Below are 21,805 nucleotides of genomic sequence, written 5' to 3' on the forward strand. Positions count from 1 at the left end.
AGTTTTCCTGAGCGCGACCACCGAGAGAGAGACCATATGCACCTATACGTCGGGTGCCGCGGCCATGCCTATGAATAAATCGCGACCGTTGTTAAGAAGTCATGGAGAAGCGAGTCACTTTTCATTCAAACTTTTATGACTTTTCCACACGACAGCACGAGCTCACCCTCCGTCTTCGTCGTCTCTCCCTCTCTCTCCCTTATGTCCCACCGTCCTGTCTTTCTCTACGTCTTCCAATGTCACTTCGACCCCTATTTCGGTCCTTTATCGAACGATTCGCCTGGTCGCGTCGTTTCGCTCGAGGAATCTCCTGATGTTATCGAACGATCGCTACGACGAACGCTGCAATGTAGTCGAGACGAGTTCGAGAAGTAATTTTATAGAAATTTCTTCTTGATATACCTTTGCTAGGGAGAATTATCCCTCGTGCAAGTACTGGCAGCGAAGCTAACTTTTAACACATTCGCGTCGGGTGACGTCATTGAGATTTTCACTCATTTTCAGCTGTCTGAAGATAAATTTACAAAACGCTATAAGTGGTTCAATTTCGCTTCAGAAACGCCGTAACAGGCGCTTCACGAATTAAATAAAATTTCTTTGGAAGATATTAATTATAGCAGCTTTTTCCCAACGTGACGCGACTGAAAGAAAAAGACGCGAAATCACCCTGTACGCATGTGAAGTACGGCTCCAAACACCCCGACGCGAATTTGTTAACATTACCATCGACGATAAACTTAGAAATTGCCACGTGAAGTGTGCTCACCCGCAGTATTTTCAAAATCAATTTTCTCGAAAACGACGGTGTATTTTAAAAACTCTTTTTTCACATTTTTGTTGTAGTTTTAGACGAGGAATTACCCTGTGCTTTGCTGCACCATTTATTTCAACCTACTCAGGTGACATTCGAATGCCATTCGGCGTATCAGAGTAACGCATGAGACAAGGGTGCTGTTTAACGACGACAAAGCGGCGTGGAAAAGCCGTATCGCGTTCTAGGTTCGCTGTAGCTCGTTAACGGTTTACAGCCGCAAGCAAATTGCTAATTTTCACGGTAACGGTAGCCGGAGTGGCGGACAAAGCTAGATAAAAAGGCGTGGCGCGGCGTTCTAACCGCGACGATACCGCCGCGATATCGCGTTTCTGCCCTGGAACGTCTCCCGGTATCTTCCAGCTTTCTAGGCTGAACAACCAGGTGAGTCGCTTGACCTTATCGCCGTCAGGTTGCCAGTATTCGAGCTAAGCTTCCGAGCTTACGGAACTTCTGGCTCCCCTCCGCCGTTCCGTTTTCGTTATCGCCTGTATAGGAATGCTGAATAATCCCCGGTTGCACGCATTACCGGATGAATATCATGGCTGTCCGCGATAATGCGTTAATTTCTCTATTCTGAGGGTAAGTGTCGAGGGAGACGAAATTGAGTAAGGGGTTGTTTGCTAGTGACACTGATCTGGGTGATATGCAAATGATGTATTCGTCTATTCGGAGATGAGAAATTAACGATCTCTGACGAGCTTTTATGTTTTTCTTTCTTTTTTAAACTACTATTTCTATTAACATGTTCACTATCCAAGGAGTACGAGAGTAAAGTTAATTTAATTATCTAAACAAGTGACAATTATCTCGCCTTTCCAGGGTGCATTTCTTATACTTGGATAACACTGTTAATTTCATTATTTTTATAACAATCCAAACATAGTTCTTTTATATTAAAAAAGACATGTGTGTTTGTGGACGAGTTCAAACTGTCCTGGTGGACGGTGAACGTGTCAATATTGTTAACCCTTTTTAACCCAATTTTTCTTCGTTCGTGGCACTCTTACGTCTTCTCTGAACCAGCAAGAACGAATAATCATGATAAAAAAATGACACTGTCACAGAAGAAACCTAGACTCCTTTAACACAACAGAGATCCTTCCTTTAACACAAGACAACAGTTTGTCACAGAAGAAATATAGATTCCTCTAACCCTTTATAACCCAATTTTTCTTCGCTCATAGGAAGAAAAATCGCGGTTGTTTATAATCTCACATTTCGTTTGAGGAAGCAAGAATTAATTATTATCATAAAAAAGTAACACTTTGAAACAGAGAAGAATTCAAATCTACCCTTTGTTCCATAACTCTAGTCAACTCGAAAGACCAGTTAGTAAGTACATGTACACAGAGAACGGGTGGTCCAAGTGACGAATCTGTCGTGCGTACAATTAACCCGAGCGTTCGTGCAAGTAATGAACCGCCATGTACGGTACATTTTCGCGGGAGTACGGTAAATATTCGCAGTCGTGAATTCGTAATGCGACAAAGGTTAAACAACCGATGGGCCACGTGCCGCGTTTCCGTTTTCTTCTCTGGTAGTGTGTTCACAGGTGAACAGAGCCGGCCGCGTATTATCCCTAATGGGTCCCGGAGGGTTGTTGAACCTGCAACCCTGCCGGTGGGTGTTCCTCCTCGACCCGTAGGCCTGTCTGTTGCCGACCGCCGCGGGGAATAACCGTGCGCGGCCGTTTAAAAGTTTTCCGACGTGGCTCATTAAACTATCAGAAGTTCTGTCTGAAAGCGCAGCTGCGCCGCGCTATAATTGCCGACACGGGCCGGCCCGCGCTCCGTGACATTCCGCCTCGGCCAAATCGGCCGACAGCGTTGCGGGTTAAGTGATAAACTTTCCGCTCTGTTCCCCGGCAGCCATCGTCGATCCACTTTCCCCTCCGTTCTCCCTCACTACGACTGGCTATGCTTTTTACGAGCTCCTTATTTTCGACCTTTCGATCATTGCTCGCGGGCCGGTGTTTCGCAACCGGCGAATCGCACTTTTAATCGATCGCGGGGAAATTCGGTGAAAAACGATTCGAAGCATCGAATGGGGGTGTTTCGGACTTGACAGTGTTAGGCTGACAGGTTTTTCGAAGCAGTTTTAACTCTTTGCTGTTATAGATCTATTCTCAGACGCTAAAGCAGGAAACCATTCTGATTTTGCGCAATTATCGCACGATGCAGAAGTGTAAATGTTTAAAAATTTGTATGTAAAATGAAAGCACGTATTATCGTGTTAAATATATGTAAAGATGATGTTCGGGTCGCGTAATGTTCGATGCTTAAGTGCCGAACCGGTACGCGAGTTTAATCACACCTTGATTTATTCAGCGTGAAATGCTAAGAACTATTTTTATTTGCAACAGAGTGATACTTGAGGTGATATCGCGACGAGACTATCAAAATACTAATTTGTGTAGGACCAACTGCTAAGACTCCCAAAAAAGACGCGCTTCTGCCTCGTTTCCTTAGTTTTATCCGCTCGGCCAGTTGCTGATTGGCGGCTGATTTCTTCTGGGGGGTATAGGTGCTGACTCTTCATCGGTGGAGCTTGTTTAGGTGGGACGCAGCTGCTTCCAAGGGAAATGGATTGTTGCTTAACATTAGAAAACCCCCTTTTTGGGGGTTTTTCCCAGGGATTGCCGCGTGACTTTCCACCGCGCACGTGACCTCTTCACGGGCGGTACGGTACGCGCGAGAGGACCGGTACCTCCGTCTGGCGACCAAGTCTAATTGAACAAGTTTATGACGATAATCCGCCAGACCGAGGGTTCGTCGCGATTTCTTGCGAGCATTGTGTTACTAGTGTTCGTTCAATGAAAATTAATTGCGACCAGCTCGGTACATACTTGGCAACCCATTTCTATGTTTCGTTTAACAATTTTTCGTGTTTTTGTGAAAATATCGTAAAACCACCCCGAAATCCAAATTTTGTCGACATTTTGACGTCGATATGCGCCTCGAAAATAAAAATTTACGCAAAAATATTTTAATATTAACCCTTGTGTAGGCAACCGAGTAGGATTTCGATATTTCCTTCGACAATTTTTCCTGTTCTCGCGAAAATATTGTAAAACCGCACCGAATCCCACTTTTTCGACATTTCGACGTCGAAACGCGTCTCCAATATAAAAATTTACGTGAAAAACTTTTAATATCAAAGTTCGACACAACCGTAAACATTTTGGTTGTCCATACAAGGATCATGAGTATCCTGAATGCGACGATATTTCCTGTAAAAAATACACCGTGACGTGTTTTCCTCGCGACGAATGTGTTCCACTGTGGGAACCAAGTATCGTGCTTCTTTTTCATTTTCTCCTTTTGTATGTCACTTTTACGAATTTTTACGAACCTGTGACGTATTTCTGAGAAGTTGATTGGCTCGTACAGGGTAATTGGACATTGTTGAGAAAATTTTCCCGATACTAATGCGAATGCGAAAAGGGGGGATATTGTTGCAACGAGAGAAATCGAGATGTTCGAATGTTTCAGAATCGAGTGAAACAGGTTTTTCTTAAAAAGAACAGCAATATCAATGGTACGAAGGCAATATTGAAGTAACAAAGAATTCCGAGAAGTGTTTACTGTTAACACGGACAGCATTTCTTTGAAACCGTATGATTCATCCGAGAAAACTGTATCGAGAGTGCACTTCTATTTGAAAAATTTCTGTTTTTTACGTTTAACACTCTATTTATGCTATTCGTTCTCCGGCGATGTTCCGAGAACTGATCGGAAATATTCTCGGAAAATTCTCGTTCCGGGAAAACGAAGTTCGTGATGGCATAAGGTAGCTGCGTTTTATATTGACATTTTAATCTGCGTTATTATTAATCTTCACAACAGAAGTAACACCGCGACGATTAAAATATTGACATTGACTAGACCTAGATACTCTTATCTTCTCGTGTTTGCACTATTCTTCTAACACTTGGCCAGCTAGCAGCTGTTGTTTCCTGGGTAGAGTCGTTTCCTTGATAACTGCTGCTGCGAGAACCGAGGAGAAATCGTGGAAGATAATTTTCATACAGTTGCGTCGCGTGGTATCGAAAGTGAGACGTAGATTCGATGCAGAAGAGAAAAAGGAAGATGAACAAAGTAAATATTCGCAGAAGAAGAAGTCGGATACAGCAAAAGTGAACATCGTGCCAAGAAATACTCTCGCAGCGGTGAAATCAAATTTCGAGGAACCAGAATTTTTGGCTCTCCGCATGCAAGTCGCTTGAAATATATACGGCAAGAAACTTCTTAAACATTTGAAATTCTTATTTCTGCTCTACATATTGAATTAGACTATTTGATGTAGATCGTATAAATTCGTACAGTTTAAATTCACACAGGGTGGGGTAAATATTGTCCACTTGGAATGTTTCTGTTATTTATAATAATGCGGAAAAATGTTGTGTACAAAAGTTGCACGATCTAGAGGAGATTTAAATACTTTTTGCATAGATAGAGGAGATTTCAAGATTATTTCGATGTTTCACCGAGAAATGAAGTTTAATGTATTTAACCCTTTGATTGCTATCGGCGCCTATAGTCGTTCAATAGTAATCGACTATCGGCGGTTTTAAATATTCTCGTACACAGCGGCTATTAACCCCTTGCACTCGAAGATCTTTTTGCTATGGGAAAGGTTGCAAATCGGATCTTCTTCGAAATTATTTACAAACTAACGTAGAAATAAATTATGCTACTTCGCTTCAATACCCAATGTATTTTCTATTTCACTCAGGTGGACAAATTTACGGAGGCCCGTAGATCTGCTCTCTGTCTTGATTAATTATCCACCATGTGACAATTATTTAACGTCGCTTCTCAGTCGCCACTCGATTGCTAAGGGTTGAACGCTTTACTTCTGAGTGGCCGGCGATCAAAGTGTTGAATAAAAATGCAAAAAATTGATTCTCTGGTGTGCAGACAAGGAAATTTTACGTTGGGTCAAAAGTGACCCAGCTCCATTTTTCGTTCAACGCGATGTTTAAAAGATAATTGTGAAGTCATAACACAAATGGTGAATAAAATCCTATTATTCGAAGAATTAACGAAGCTGCTATTCTACAAATACAATTCACCTATTTTATCAATCTCCAGTATAATCTAACACGTGATCAAAAGAAACATCTTCTCCTATATTCTTCTCTGTATCGCAAAGAAGCGAATTGCATGAAACTAATGAAACTTTAATTACAATTCTACAACAAGTTGGCCGTACTCCTTTCAATATTCATTCACCTATCCCCATCCTTTCTCACATATTGCTTAATTTACAGCTTAACCGTATCTCCTCCGGGCTGGCGTGCAACATTTAAAGCCGCGCATATCCGCCAATTAAAAATCGCCCGCGGCCATCCGTCGCGCTTCCTTCGGCCGCGTCCGTTTCCCGTGTGCGTTGCGTATTCACCGCGGCGCCGTCGAATTTACGTATCCCGTGGCAACCGGGCCGATATCTTTCGAACGCCGGTAACCACCGTGCACACACATTTCATCGTGGATCGCGTGCAGCCGAGGCGTGACTTATTCTGTTGATTCGCGCCGGCAAACTGTGCAACGCGAACGCCTCGCGTACGCTTCGCCGCGGGAACAATGGAAACGTAAGAGCCGGAGGAAATTATTTCACGGTATATTGCGCGTGACACGCACTAATTCGCCGCTTATTCGCCAACTCGTTCGGTTCTACGCGCCACCGCGACGACCGCGACGCGACAAAGGGTGTACGACAGCCCGGGCATGATATGTTTTAGCCGTGTGACAGCTCGAAAACAAAGCTTCCTATATGAAAGTACGTTATTTGACATTTTTTCCCATCTTTCTGCGCGGTATTTGTGGTTTCGCCGTGTAATCAAAACTTGGAGAAATTATTCATTCGCGTTTCGCGGCGCTAAACGAACAGGTAAAGTTTGTGAATTTTTTTTCTCGTTCATCTCGTAATATTCTCACTTCCAAAAAATTCGAGAAAAAAGTCGAGTGTTACTTTTGCATCCGCTGAAAAAATTGAAGCTTTTCGTTTATTAGTTACCTGTGAAAAGAAAATTCCCAAACTTTTCCTATTTCTCAAACGAATCAGAAACATTTCTTCGATCCGTTGAAACCTGTGTGTATCCCGTTCTTCGTGAAGTTCGTCAATCCCGGAGTCACAATGTAACATAACCAAACGACAAACAAATCCGTTGTTCCGTACAGTATCTAGGCCGCTTAAGTCCCGCATCCTGTCGATCCATCGACGCCGCCCCTGTAATATCAAGCTGAAAAACAAGTTATCCGGTGGATTGGTACGTCGACACGTCGAAACGAAAAAAAGAAAGAAAAAAAAAAGGTTGTCATCGATCGAGCGGAAAACTCACGCGTACCACTCCCCTGTCGGTGTTTCAATTTTCGCGGAAATTTCTGCGGCTTCTGGCTCGATCCAATCGCGGCGACTCCGCGTTAATCGATGTCGTTACATAAAAAACAATGACATCGACCGTTTCCAACGTTTCACACACACGCACACACCTGCTCACATACGTACACAGAGAGAGAGGTAGAACGTCCGCGTAATGCCATCAGCGACGCGTTCGACGGCCGCGCGTAACGACGCTTAAAATCGTCGTATCCGAAAACAATTTTCGAATAACGAGCCGCGCCTCCCTCGCCCGACTACGTTGCCAATTATAACTACCTTCGTCACGGGTGGTCGTCGTTGTCGTGGTTGCCGATAGCTCGACATAATTGCGCCGCAATTACCGGCTGTACCGATTGCAACGATTTCACTCGTTACTTCCGACGAATCGAGAAGGGTGGATACTTTCCGTCTCTTCGTTTCTCTCTCCCTCTCTGGTTCTCCCTTTAGAGAGAGCATCCATCATCGGAGGCAGTAGGGGCAGAAGAGAAGAAGAAAAAAAGTAATCAGGGGGTGTTAATTATTTTAACATTCAACCGTCACTCATCGATCGTCGCGACGCGACGTCGAGACGTCGCCATCGTTCAGAGGTGGCTTCACGTCGCGTCCTCCTCCTCCTGCTCTTCTTCCTCGAATCCGCGCGGTGTGTCGCCTTCGCTATTGTCCGCGGAAAGGGAATGTCGTGTGCTGGCAAGAGTCGAGAGAGAAGTTCCCTTTCAAAGAGGAGGCACCGGTAATATTTCAGCCGTATATTTCTCTGCCGCGGAAAAAGGAACGGCAACCAGAGAGGCTTGCAACGCGTGCAAAGACGCGCGTATACCAGTGTGTATATCGCGGCGGCGGCGGCGGTTCGTAAACCGCGCTAGAGTCAAAGGGACGAAAAACGAGTCGCTACCGATCTTTTTGTCCCGCAACCGGAGGAATGTAAATGTTGCTGGACTGAACTGCGTGGAGGGATTCGATGAGAACCGGGAGGACGACAAGCGGATTCGTTATGCTTGTTTACCTTTGCGGATATCCGTGTTGTTGCATTCGTTAGATGTACCTGCTACGCGACGTACGGTTCTGCGGGGTTTGTGTGTTTATGGGTTCTTAGAAAAGCGTGTGCGTGTGTTTGCATGGCTTGTGCTTCATTAGTAAATGTACGATCGGGAGTAATATGTGTCTTGATAATGTCGTTGCAATGATGAAGTTGGAACGTTGCAAAAAGTTTATTTTCCATTATCATCTTGGCACTGATTTTATTCGCCAGTTACAAAATAAAACAAATATAAATGGCATATTTTCCATAAAAAAATAAACAGAAATAAGTGACACAGTTTCGACTAAAGAAAAAAAAAAATAAACGACATACTTCCGACTGAGGAAAAGGGAATAGAAATTATGTAGTTTGAATTAAAAAAAGGAAAGAAATATAAATGGCACAGTTGGTGTGTAAAAGAGGGCAAATGTGATTTTTCATTAATTGACAAAGTGCTTTATTTTCTAAAAAATTAAATTTATGTAATTTTGCAACGTTACACTTCGGAAATGGCCATAAACTACAGATTCTGGTGGCCATAACACTTGCCACTCTTCACTCTTTCGTCACCACGTCCACGGAACAATCGTATCGTTGTTCGTCTTCTCGCGAGCAAACCCTCTTAACAAACGCGCCCCTGTCCAAAGGAAACGAACATCTCACGGTCGCTCTCTAACCGTCAAGGAAGCAATTTGCTACGAATTTTTTCCACGTCGCACGCAACGCGTAGCGAACGTTCACGGCGGTGTTCTGATTCAGTGACTCGAATTGACAGCGATTAGCCCGTAGCTGGCCTTTTTTCTCTACGCGAATCCAACGTACACAGGGCTTTTGTGCGAGCCGTCCAGATGCGGCGCTTCATTTGCACGCGTGTCCCTACGCGCTCGCGAGTACGCTCGTCGACGTTCACGTCAACGGATGTCTGCCGTATTGAAGTCATTTCCATCGGGGACGGACGTTATCTAACGCATCTCGTGGCCGATAGACGAGAAAGATAAATGCGCGCGACGCAGACGCTTTTTGTTCTCCTTTTTTTTTTCAATTTCACGTGACGGTTGAGAGTTGCCGGCATGAAAAATGAAAAAAACAAGCTCGGCGAAAAAGCTATCGCGAGTTTTGCCTTTCGATTCGTCGCTCTGTACGTGTACCTATATATAGGTGAATTTTAATTTTCTTTCTGTTTTCTTCTTCTCCCGTCTCCTTTTTCTATCCCCGATACGAGCCAGAGAGTCGTCAGGTTTGTTGAGTAATTATACACGCGCCCGCGGTACGTCTTGTTTTATGCAAGATATTATCTGTACATCCGTGTAGACACCTTGGTCGTTTTACGCCGACACACCGGCGTTCATTAAACATGCACATTATCGGTACAGGAGGGGCATTTACGGCTGGTGAAATGAAATAGACGATAATAAAACATCGGTTTCTCTCGTAGAATTACGAATCAACCTGCTTAATGACTTACTACAGATCACGTCACTGGGACTGTTAATAAACGCGAGATACGAACGCTCGTGAAACAAGATTACAGGAGACTTAAACACTCGCGTGGAAGAAAAAGTGGGCAACCGCAGAGCAGGCAGGCAGGCTCGTTACAGTTGAAACGACTTTCTTATTAATTCTGAAAAATAAACGAATCCGTAACCTACCACGAAATCGTATATACGTATATATATTGGGATTGCCGAAGCACAGCTCGTTACGCCCCAAGACTTTCACCCATTAGTTTCCCTTTAATAGCCATTTAAAGCAAACAAACGCAGCTTTCATTATACCGATCCGTATTTGTACAACTTCTCTCGTTTATCATACCACCGATACTGGAAAATTCGCCGAACCACTCCGTTTCATACTCGGTCGACGTGAATTCTAGTAGAAACGGTTTAATAATACACTCCAGTTTCTAGCTCTATACCATTTTTACCTCGAACTGTATCGCAGATAAAACTTCGCTATAGACAAAATTCTATCATGACTCTGGGAAATCGTTCGTGCAGCGACCACGGCAAATTAAACGATCAGAGGAAATAAAGGTGGAACGGGGGAAAATAGAATGGCAAGATAGATGGACTCGTTTTTTTTTCTTTCTTTCTTTTCTCTCTCTCTCTCTCTCTCTCTCTCTCTCTCTCTCTCGCCGGCCAGAATTACAGAGCGTTCTAACATGTGCGCCTTGCAATATTTAACCGATAATATAACGAAATTACTCGACCTTTATCTTGCGCCGTGTCGTGGATTAAATATTCACCAGCCTATACACCCCGTGTTCGCGATCAATTTTTCATACGGACGGCTTCGATACGCCGAGCGGATGCGCCGCGCCGCGCCGTCCACGCGATGGCCGACGCGCTTCGCTCTACTCCTCCTCACCCCTCCGGCGACTCTCCTGCCTACCCCGCGAACTTTTAATTATGCACGTAATAAAGGTGCATTATTTAATCGTACTCGCGAGCGTAACGGTCTCGCATAAACGATGATTGTCGCGTTTGTATAATTCACCGGGCAAATGGGGAGTAGAAACGAGAGGTACAGTGCGTATATATGCGCGTGTGTATGTATACGTAATAGTGGGATGGTTTTAGAAAAACTTACCGCTATGGCGCGTCGCGTTAAAGCAGCCAACGTTCAATTCGTCTTCATTAAAATTACACCCTCTACCCGCTCATTCTGCCAACCCACACACACGCACACCCGCCGATCCCGCACACCCCTCTTCCCGCTGGTTCACGCAGTTATACACAAAACAGGCGAGAGAGGCGGGTTTCAACAATATTTCGCCAAAGCTGAAAGGAGATGCATAAAAGTTGTGCACGCGTCGATACACCCTCAATTACCTCCAATAATCGCCGCCGCTCCATTCTATTTACCGTTCGACGTCCGTTGAATTTTCGTTAATTACAATTTCACGATCGTTTTCCATTAATCACCAGCCCGGGTGGTACCGACCCATCTCCACACCCTCGCCCCGCACCCTTCCCACCAGCCGTTGCGGACCACGGAGAGATTTGCACGTTTATTTCTCTACCAGACCCCATCCTCCCCTGCCTCTCCCCACCTCGGCCACCCGACAAGCGGGAGGCTGTCGAGCACCGTGTCTCTCCACCGGCTAACCACAGTTTTGACAGGCCGGAACTTTTTGTCCACCGCTTTCGTATTTGCTTTGAAACCCCTTTTTCGGGGGTTGGGTGGCGGCGGCGCGCGGTTGCCTGATCTCCATTCCCGGACAAGTTTGTCCTTTCCCTCCCCCATCTCTCTCTCTCTCTCTCGCCCCTTTCGCTACGGCACCTCACCATCCCTTTTGCACCGACTCCATCCATCTGTTCCGCGGCGCAGCCCGTTTCGTAAAACCGCCGGTGCTATTCAGCGGCGTTCCGTGTCGCTCCTTTGATCTTCAGAGGAGAAGGGGTGATCTCTCCCTCTTTCTCTCGCTCTCGTTCGTTCGTTGGTTCTCTTTCTCTATGTATTCCTCTGGTTACTCCTGCAACCACTCTCTTTCTCTGGCAAACGTCGCTCGAAGCCGTGTATTCCGCGTGGCGCACGCGTGCGCCACGTTCTTCACCCTCTCTCTCTGGCTGTACACGGCTGTGTACCTTGCGGAGAGCGTCGGAGCTGACACTTTCGTGACACTTTACGCCCCGAAGAGCTCCCGAGAGCGCTCGTCGGGACTTTCGGGATTAATGTAATGGCACCCTCAGCCTTCACCGTCCTCTGCTTCGTTCGCGCCACACCACACCCCCTTTTGCTTCTCTTGCTCGCTCTCGCTCCTCTCGTGTCGTACCCGTCCGTCGACGACGCAGTCATCGGCCTCGTTCTCGCAGTTGCGGCGACGTTGTCGAGAAGAGGAGCTGTGGGAGGGAGAGAGGGGGGGATTAACATGGGGCAGGATGAATTTGTGACACGTCCCCGAAGAGAAGCTTCGCGGAATGAACGTGGAAGCGTGTGGTTAGGCCCGTGGAAAAAGGGTGGAATTTTCACGATGAGATTGGGTTTGCGCGAGGTGACTGGGTACGTGAAAATGTGAATTTTCGAGACTTTTGGAAATGAAATTTTGAAGACGTGAAAATGAAAATTTGAGGACTTCTTAAAAATGTGAAAAATAACAACAGTCGGGAAATTTAGAAATTGCAACTGATTTACTTCGCATACTAAATATATTCATGCTTCTCATTTTATCATAATTTTAGAATTAGCGTCCCCTTCATTTATTTGGAAAATGGAAATTTTATTATTGTTTAGACACAAAATCAGAAGATTTACTTAAAATACGCAATTTCCATCGTCATCAAAATTTACACGTTGTTACGATCCCACTGCCTTTCCCCCACACATTGTTATTAGATACTATTATAATACTATTATTAACATTATTGTAATTGGATATTATTATATTATTATTAACATTATTATTATCAACATTATTCTAATTAGATACTATTATTGGATTATTATTAACATTATTATTAGATATTATTATTATCATAACCAAACAAACCAGGCCCTTTTCCTGACCATTGATTGGTCGGAAGCAAGGTGCCAAAACTAGTACAAAACCGACGTACCTGCACAAGGTCGACAGATAGTGTAAAACCGTACACCTAGAACGACACCCGTTCGAACTAAACATTTAATAAAACAACATCAAACACATTTCTGGAATTTTACGCCTTTAACCAACCCGAAACGAAGGCGATCTCAACCGTAACACACGTATTCACTTCCATCACAAAAATTACAAACTTCAATCAAATCACCTACCAATACGCAAAGTGTCGTTTCATTCGCTAATTCTACACCGAAAAGGGTGTTAATACGAGAATTATAAATACCGAACAGATTTAATCTAGGGAGTCGAAGCTTTCGGAACTTCGCTTTCAGATTTTTGCAGGGAGGCAACGTCGATTTTACGACGCTGTTTTCGCCGAATTTATCGGTCGTCGCGTTGTTATCTGTTTGTTGGTTTTTGTTAACAATTCAGCGTGCGTGTCGCTTGGTCGTTAAGCGAGCCGCGCTTTCACTGTATTTAACAGGCACGCTCGCACTGCGTTAACGTTATCTGTAATTGAAAGTAATTATGGTGAAAAATGAGCGCGAGTGTCGAGCGTGGTTATCGTGTAACGACAATGGGCGAAATTGATGGGGAACAGAGGGGTAAAGGGAGAGGTTTGGTTGGGGAGGATCGATGCATCGGAAAAATGCATGACGTTTCAATGAAAGTAAGTAGGTTAATTCAGCCGGCTCACGTAAATGATAACGTTGTTTAAAGTCGTTTGATTACGACTAATGATGCATTGCTGTGCACGTACATACCTACATGCGAACCTCCGATCTACCGTACTATAATTACTTTTTTTAAATACATATATCGCAGAAGTATATTTACCATTTCGAATTAATTTATGCATTGTTTATACGTCGAAAAATTATATCGTTCCGTATACACGTACATACAATGTAATTTACCATCTGAAAAGATTCACTTCTTATCATACGTTTGTTCAATTACAAATAGCACGTAATATGATAAACATATATTTTTTAATAATTAATTTCCAAGGCTCAACGTGTTTGAAATAAGAAATAAACGATACTGAATATCATTTGCTACAAGCATTTTGACATTTCACATCTACCTTACGAAACTCGTCCTGTATCTATCATTTCGATTAAATCAACGTGCATTGGGAACAATCAAAACGACCTATTCTACCATTCTTCTACATTGTGTATTAAATTCTATTATTCTTCGTGGTAACATCTCGTCCATTGTTACTCCCATCTCGAAAGACACGAGCATTTCAAAATATCTCCTACCTCGTCTCTTTGTCCACCACTTTCTATCGATCGTGCCGTTTAAAATTTAATCTCATCCTCCGTGTAAAACACACTTACGTTGAATCACCACCCGCCATGGAGCGTCCTTTCACCTTCAAAAATTGATCGCGGTGCCGTCACATCGTACAATTCACTTGCTCGTCCGGCAGCGACCGAAAAAAAACGAAAAAAAAAGAACCATACGTTGAACCACATTGCACCTGACTGATGTAACCAGTGTATCGGTTCCCGGTTTGACGTACTCCGGTGACAGTTTTAAAATCGTATCGGTGTTTCGTCGCCGGGAATAAACCGTGAGAGGACGAGGCGGAGCGGAGAGCGGGACGGCGAGGAGAGAGCGTAATGAACGCGCGCGGCCGAAATCAACAGCTATGCCATTCAGATAAAAATGTCAATATTCGGGCGCGGCTAATTTGCTTTACACCGACGCGTTGCCCGGGCCCCCGGTGTTGATTGTACAAAGTAATTTGGTTGGCTTAACCGAACACGTAAATCAACAGTTTCTTCCTTTCTCCCTTTTTTCTCTTTCTTTCTTTTTTTTTTATTTTTCTCTCCTCTCACCCCCGTTCGCGGTTCATTCTCCCTCTGCCCTTTGAGCGGACAAACGGCCGTCGGACCGCCGCGGTATCAGATTGCGCCATTACGATTCACCGCCGGCTCGACGGGCTAATTAATTGTCGACGATCAATACCGCTTTAATATTAAGAGCGGCGCGATTTGTACCGGCCGTGCACGCGTTTCATTTCCCCGGCCCGGAACTACGGCTCGAAGATTAATCTCGCGCGATCGAACATCTCTGAAACGAACGATCGCGCGCGCGACCAGCATACATTGCACACGGGAATACACACATACGTACACGCGTTCAGGGGTACCTTTGCATTTTATTTAATCAGAGGGAACCCGCGCTCTTTACTCGCGCGAGTAGAACCAACCGGACGGGATCGCTGATGTGGATTAAGGATGGTGATCATTTTTTAAGCTGAAGCTTAAACTGGTATTTTTAATTCGTTACCGGTAGAGAGAGGAGGGAAGAGAGAAAAAGAAGTGTATTCAGAGGTGATTAAATGATTTCGTTCGAGATGTTACTCTTTCTTTCTTCCCCCCTCTGTGTGCTCGTGTGTAACGATTAATCTTGGTAGCTTGAAGCGGAGGTAATTTTTTTTCGATCGGTCCGGAATTATTCTTAAGGTGTAACCTGTGAATGAGAAATGAGAGGATACTTTTGATAATAGGGTATGTGTGCTTTTTATTTCAATCTCGGGGGAGAGGAATTTCGACTTGGTTTACGGTCGATTTTAATTAAACGCTAATTCATTTTTGAAAAAATGAATTTATTAAAGAAAGTGTGCTTGGGGTAAGTTAGATTGCAGGATGTCAAGAAAGAAAGATTGCGTCGAGAAAGAAAATAAAAAGACAACTTTTTGTTCACCACGTTCATCTTAATTTCTCTAAATCCGCCGTGTATTTGTAAACTTTTATCTCCGATTCTCCAATTTCCACCGCGTGCAAAGAGACCCTCTATTCCGATCCTTCCCCGCGACACCCTTAAATTCGCCACGTTAAACGCGTGTCATTAGCCTCGTTACCGCGAAAGGAGACGTTCCCCGGCCAAATGTCCTCGTTCGGCCCCCCCCTTGGATCGCGTGGAGCGTCGAATCAATTTGCAGCGCGATCGACCCCAGGACAGAGAGTCGCCGCTCCGCGTACTTGTCGAAGGGTGCAAAATATTTAGTCCCGATTGTAAGTGCCGGAGCTGTTGCCCCGGAGGCAGTCCTAACAACCCTTGTTTACGTTTATGACTTTGGGTTTGACGAGATCGCATGTACGCATATCGCGCGTGGTGTCCTCACACCGATCTAAAATCCCACCCGACGCGCGTGTACGCGTACACACGGATGCAACGTTGTTCCACACGCTTAAGAACGCCGGCACACACGCATATGGTATCGTTGGAACTGTGCACGAGGGGTTTCGCCACCGTAGGTGTAGATACCAATCTCTGTAGCAGGGGTTGAAATCGGCTACGGTAACCTAACCCCATAAACTCTCTACGAAACCTCCCTCTCGGAACTTAATTCGTCGAGAGTTGACGCCAAGCTCAGGGGAGGTTTGGGGTTCGGTACGAGAGACGAGTGTGGTAGAGACGTGAAAGAGACGACGATCGAACGAGAAAGAAAAGGGTGTATAACTAGGTAGAGAATCTAGGGGTGAAAGAGGAAGGGAAGAAAAATAGATTAAAGAGAGACGAAGTGAGAGGGAGAGGGAGAGAGTGAAAAGGGGTGACGAGATAAAAGCGGCGAATAGAAGGAGAAAGAGACAGGACATTTAGGGTGAAAGGGGAAGAAAGATAGGGTAGGATCGCGTTTATGGGGTGAGCTGCGCGCGATGGCCATCGCCATTTATTGCCAATTTGCTAAATGAAACGTGCCGCGCGTACATCGTACGATTATTAGTGCTCCCACCCCTTTGGTATATATATCGGGGTGGGATATCGTGGTCTCGCCGTGTTCGAAACGGGTCTCTTTCTCTCCCCCTGTTTCCCGTTTCGGTTCGGTCAGTGTGGGAAGTACGAGACGCGGCGGCATGGCAGCCAGCAGCAGCACACCGACGGCGTAATGGAATTAAAACGATCGCCAGTGCCGCCGCCGCCGCCAGCCAGTGGCTGAGCGGAATTCGCCAAGTTCTCCGCGTCACGCTACGATTTAATTTCAATTACAATAAACGGTTACCGGGAATCATTGGGCGTAATCTGAAAATAATTTCGAGCGGTTCGAGGTTCGCGACCGCGCTCATAATGATTTCGCTCGTTTCATCGCGTTACAAACCTCCCCCCTCTCAACCCCCATGTTGAACCTCGTTATGGAACAATTTACCGCGGCGGCCTGTGGAACTTTATGAATTTATATTTTTCGACGGCTCCGGCGTCGCTCGTTTTTTCCTCTCACCCCGTCCTCTCTCTCTTTCCTCCCTTCATCGCCACTCACGTCGAGCGTCGTCGTCACGGCGCGCGGTTCTCCGCGGCGACCCTTCAACGAGAGAAACGCCTCGAACGAGAAGCAATTTTCAGGCAACTCGCGGCTGTTTATTTATTTGTCGTAACCGTTGCAGTTTGTGTTTTTATTATCGCTGCGACGTGTGTTATTTTCTTCTCTCCTTGTCGGTTTCATTTTAAATAAAACACGCCGGTGCAGAGGCGGCGGCGGCGGAGCTGTTTCCCCGTTCTGGCCCGTTCGTAATTAAACGGAGAATTATTTCCGCGGAGCGCGTTGCTCGCTCGGGCTCTTAAAGCCGCGATTGAAAAATAAATTGATTCGAAAGGCAACGCAGATTTAAAACGTGAATCATTAAAAGAAAACACGAGAGGAAAAAAGGAGTCTTGCGACCGGCGTTTCGGGGGCGGTCAGGTCGATGGAAGGAAGGAAGCGGTGCGAGAGGGAGGGAGGGGGGGGGGACTGTCCATTTTATTTCGCGAATTGTTCTTTTCACCCGTGGTAAAATACGACGACGGGAATTGTATTATCGCGGAGAGTTCAATTTGATGTTTCTTTCAAAGCCGCAATCGCGTTTTCATACGTCTACCGGTATTTTCGTGTCGCTTCACTTTAGAAGTTCCGCCCGAACTCTTCGAATCCGCCGATTGAATTTCCTTGCCGGGGGTATTTCTTTCACGTAGCGCATGCACTTTTAAAACTTCCAACGGGATATATCCCAGCAGTCCGTGGATATTTCCCAAAAATGACCTTACGTGTACGTAAGGGAACGCTTCCCTCTTCCATATGCCATTTTCTAAATACGAGGTAGCTCCTTGAGATTCATACACCTATCTTGGAGAACGAGAGGTAGGAATAACTCAAACACTCTTTGTGGAATAGTGGACGAACGTGTTTTTATTCTTAACCTTAATTCACTTTGAAGATACTTTTTTCTGGAAGACAAAAATCAAAGAACAGTAAGTAATTAAAAACAGATTCGTTTTTACTCTTGTACGTTTTATTAAATCTTCGTTAATACGAAGAACATGTTCCGGAATATATCAACCATTTGTAACCCAATTTTTCGCGATTCACGAGAAGAGAAATTACAGTTTTACACTGTCACGGGAGAAGCAAGTGTTAATAATTACTATTACACAGAGTGGGTCGCCTGAAACAGTTCATCTAATTATCTTCTACAACGACGGTGGTGCGAGAAAATTTATACGTAATTTAAAGAGCTTCAAAGAGTCAGTAAGATAGAAGAGCAATTTTTTCGATGGAAGAAATGGCAAGAAATGAAAGGAAGTTTCACATTTGGTTTAAAATTTTAAAGTCAAAAATTTCAAATGCACGTCAGTGTCTGCTATAACATAAAAAAACCTTTTTGTGACCTTGACAAAAAAAGTGCCATTTATAAAAAAATTTGTCTTAAAGAGAATTAAAAGAATTGGTTGGTATACTCTGTTCAAAATGAGAGTAACCTCGGTTCGCACATGGGGCGTGCCTAAGGCAGGGCTAGAACCACTAGAACGTCCAAACCCCCCACTTAACCGCCTACGTTTTTCTCCGTCTTACCCTCTGCTACGCTCTCTGTCTATGCGCAGAACGGACGGGAATCGGTCCGAGAACGAGGTTACTCTCATTTTGAACATAGTATAGATAGATAAACGAATAAACTAAAATTTATAAAGTACAAATAAATGTATACGTAACTCCCAAGTCACACAGCCTTAATATATCACGAAATTCTAAGTACATGGAAAATAAAAAAATTAGCAACATCGTATACTCGTCTTATTTCTATTCTCGCTCTTCCAACGCTCGCTATAGCTGCTTCCTTCGTTTGCACTTCCTTTCGACAAACCGTGGTAAGTTGTTAAAAAATTGTGCACACATATCGTTCGCGCAACTGTGTACACGATCGCCATGGCGAAAGTGTACCGGCGTTTCATATCGCTCAGAACTATCTAAATACTTGTACAGAGTGGTGTGCGCTCGCGCGGTCGCGTACACGCTACTATGCGAATATTAACGCCGCTGGATATTCATAATATGGTTAGCCGCGTATCGGCAAATATCCGAATTGGCGGATGTCCATGTCATCGCAGATATTCGTATTACCTAAATACGATTTACGATTTATCGCGTGGCCCCGGTATACATATACCGGACAAGCCGACAAACATTATCGCGGATATAAGTCCCTTAATGATCCGTGTTGCACGCGAGAACTTCGCGTTTTCCAACGTGAGCATGTTAAATTATCCCTGTTAACAAAGGTTGTTAAATGTTTACGCCTATCACCCTCGTTTCTTCTCTTTCTTCTTTTTTCTTCTTCCTCTTTTACGGAATAAGTTATTAAACTTGCCGCTTGATGTTTTCTACCGGATGAAGTTTTAGTATATGGGGTAAAGTTAACCTGTATAGGCGCATCATCGTGTACGCTGGTGTTCGTAAAAGAGGAATATTTAAAATGAGGAATCAGTCGAATGGTGTAACGAAGAAGACTGTTGCCTTCTCTTTCGCTGAATAAATTTTGCACAGCATGTACGTGTTAATTTGACACAACGGTAAAAAATCAATTAAATGAAAGGATAAGTAATTAATTTTGTAAATTCTTTTATTAAATATAGAAAATAAAGAAAAAATGTTCTCTACAAATAGCCCACTAATACAATTTTTTACCGGAAAAATGTGTCGAATTGACACGAGGGACGCATGAGGGTTAAATAGTGAATAGACTCCTCACTGTGCGTTAAAATAATAACGTACTTCTTCTAGCTACGTGAAGATCCACGTAAACTACCGAGGATCCAACAAGTAGCAATATCCAGAATCTCCGAATTGGCTACACGGAAACCGCTCATTCGTGCTTAATATCCAAAACCCCGGCTCCATCTTGTACCAAATGTAACACGACAATTACGGCAAATACAGAATCCATCGCAACCACTTCAAGAATTTCAACAGAGACAAGATCGACAACCTTGTCTTACTCCTGAAGAAAACCAAGTTTCTCACAAGAGTAGTATAAAAATGAACACGACTCAAATCTAAAAAGAAAAAAAGAAATAAATATACATAGCAGGGATTACTGCTCGATAACCTCGAGCGATCACTCGATTTCGGATGGACCATAATGTCAACCGGGACAAACCGAGCGCTTTAACGCTCGAACAAATCTCCCAATATTTCCACCCCTTAATCCCCCGGAGCGCACGTCAACTATCCGTCCATTCTTCGGGTGTAAGATAAACGTACAAAAGAGCGAACCAACTCGAAGCCTGGTCGGTTCGCAACAACGTGTTCTCGTTAGCAGGATTGAGGAACGGCGGCAAGAGCGGCGGGGCGCGCGAGGGTCCGGAGTTGGCGCGAAGACGAAAGGACAACGGGCGCGCAAAGTGCGCGCGGGAATGGCGAAGAGGAGGGAAGGCGACGGAAAGCGGAACAGAGAAGGAGAGACAGAAGGGGGGAATAAATAAAGAAAGAAAGAAAGGATGACAGAAAGGGAGGTTATCGTTGAAGGGGGCATGAAAGGAGCAAGATAGGGAAAAAAGAGGGGCGCGCGAAAGAAAGGGGAAAGAGAGACGTGTGAACGAGCCTTAGGCGAGATGGTTGGGTTAGGCTCGAACAGACACGGGTACGGGGCATAATAAAAAGATTTATTCGGCTTTTATCCCGAAGTTATTCAGCTCTTTTCATCCGGCCGTGGAGCTCGCGTTTTTTCTTTCCTTCGCTACTACCGCGCCTCTCTTCCCTCTCTCTTTTGCCCCTTTTATAAGTCTCCACGGGCGAAGCAATTCGACAAAGGGCGGCGGAGGGGGAGATCAGACGGAGATAAAGAAAAGAGGGAGGGCGGATGGTGGAGCCAGAGGGCCCTGATTAAAATATACGAGCGAGCCTCGCGGATTTCTTCTTATATCCCCGGATCCTTATGTCTCTTCCCCATCTCCTCTCACTCCCCCTCACTCTTCTTATCCTCCCTTTTTCACCTCTCTTCCTCTTTGTCTCTCCACTCGTTCCTACTCCGGCCGCCCTGCCGTCCAACCTTTCCTTCGCTTCCCCTCGAATGCCCCCGCGCGTATTCGGGGAATTCGAAATGAGCTGCCATCGCGAATTCACGCGCTCGGAATTGGACCGAGCGTATATTTTACGCTCGGATCCCGGATCTGGCCGTGCTAGGAATATTAGGGCTGGCGCGGCCCGTTTTACGTCGCGCCGATGGCCCGCGATAAATCCGATTCCCGCGTAAACTTACAGCTCGTAACTCCTGATCGGTCGCGTTGCCGCCCTTTACGTACTTACTTCCCTCGAACGTGCTAAGTTGCCGTGCACTCGTTCTACTTCGGTGGCTTGGAAAAAATTCATTTTCTCTTCGAGTATCCCGAAGTGTTTCGAGGAAATTTGAAAAATTTGGAAAATTCACTTTACACTTTGAATGTCGTTATCGAGTTCTAGATATTCAGAGCTGTGAATTTATATTTCGTTTCACCTTTTCGTAGCGCGAGTTTTATTATCGCTCGATGAGAATCGGGTCAATCGCATGTTCGAACTTTTTCATATGAAATCCGTGGCCTTGTGTCTTCAGCTATCAGGACGAGAGTGTTTAATCCCGCAGTCAGTTCGTAACTCTGTCCAATAAACCAACTGAAGACCAACTCTCTCGATTCGTCTGCAAACAATACCGCGCAAAACTCCGCACTGGAACATTAATTTGTAACGGAGTAGGTAACGTGTACAGTGTGGGCGATATAAAACAGGCCATCCAATTATCTTCTCTAG

Source organism: Habropoda laboriosa, unplaced genomic scaffold, assembly GCF_001263275.1.
Source record: "Habropoda laboriosa isolate 0110345459 unplaced genomic scaffold, ASM126327v1 scaffold28, whole genome shotgun sequence".
Taxonomy (NCBI): domain Eukaryota; kingdom Metazoa; phylum Arthropoda; class Insecta; order Hymenoptera; family Apidae; genus Habropoda; species Habropoda laboriosa.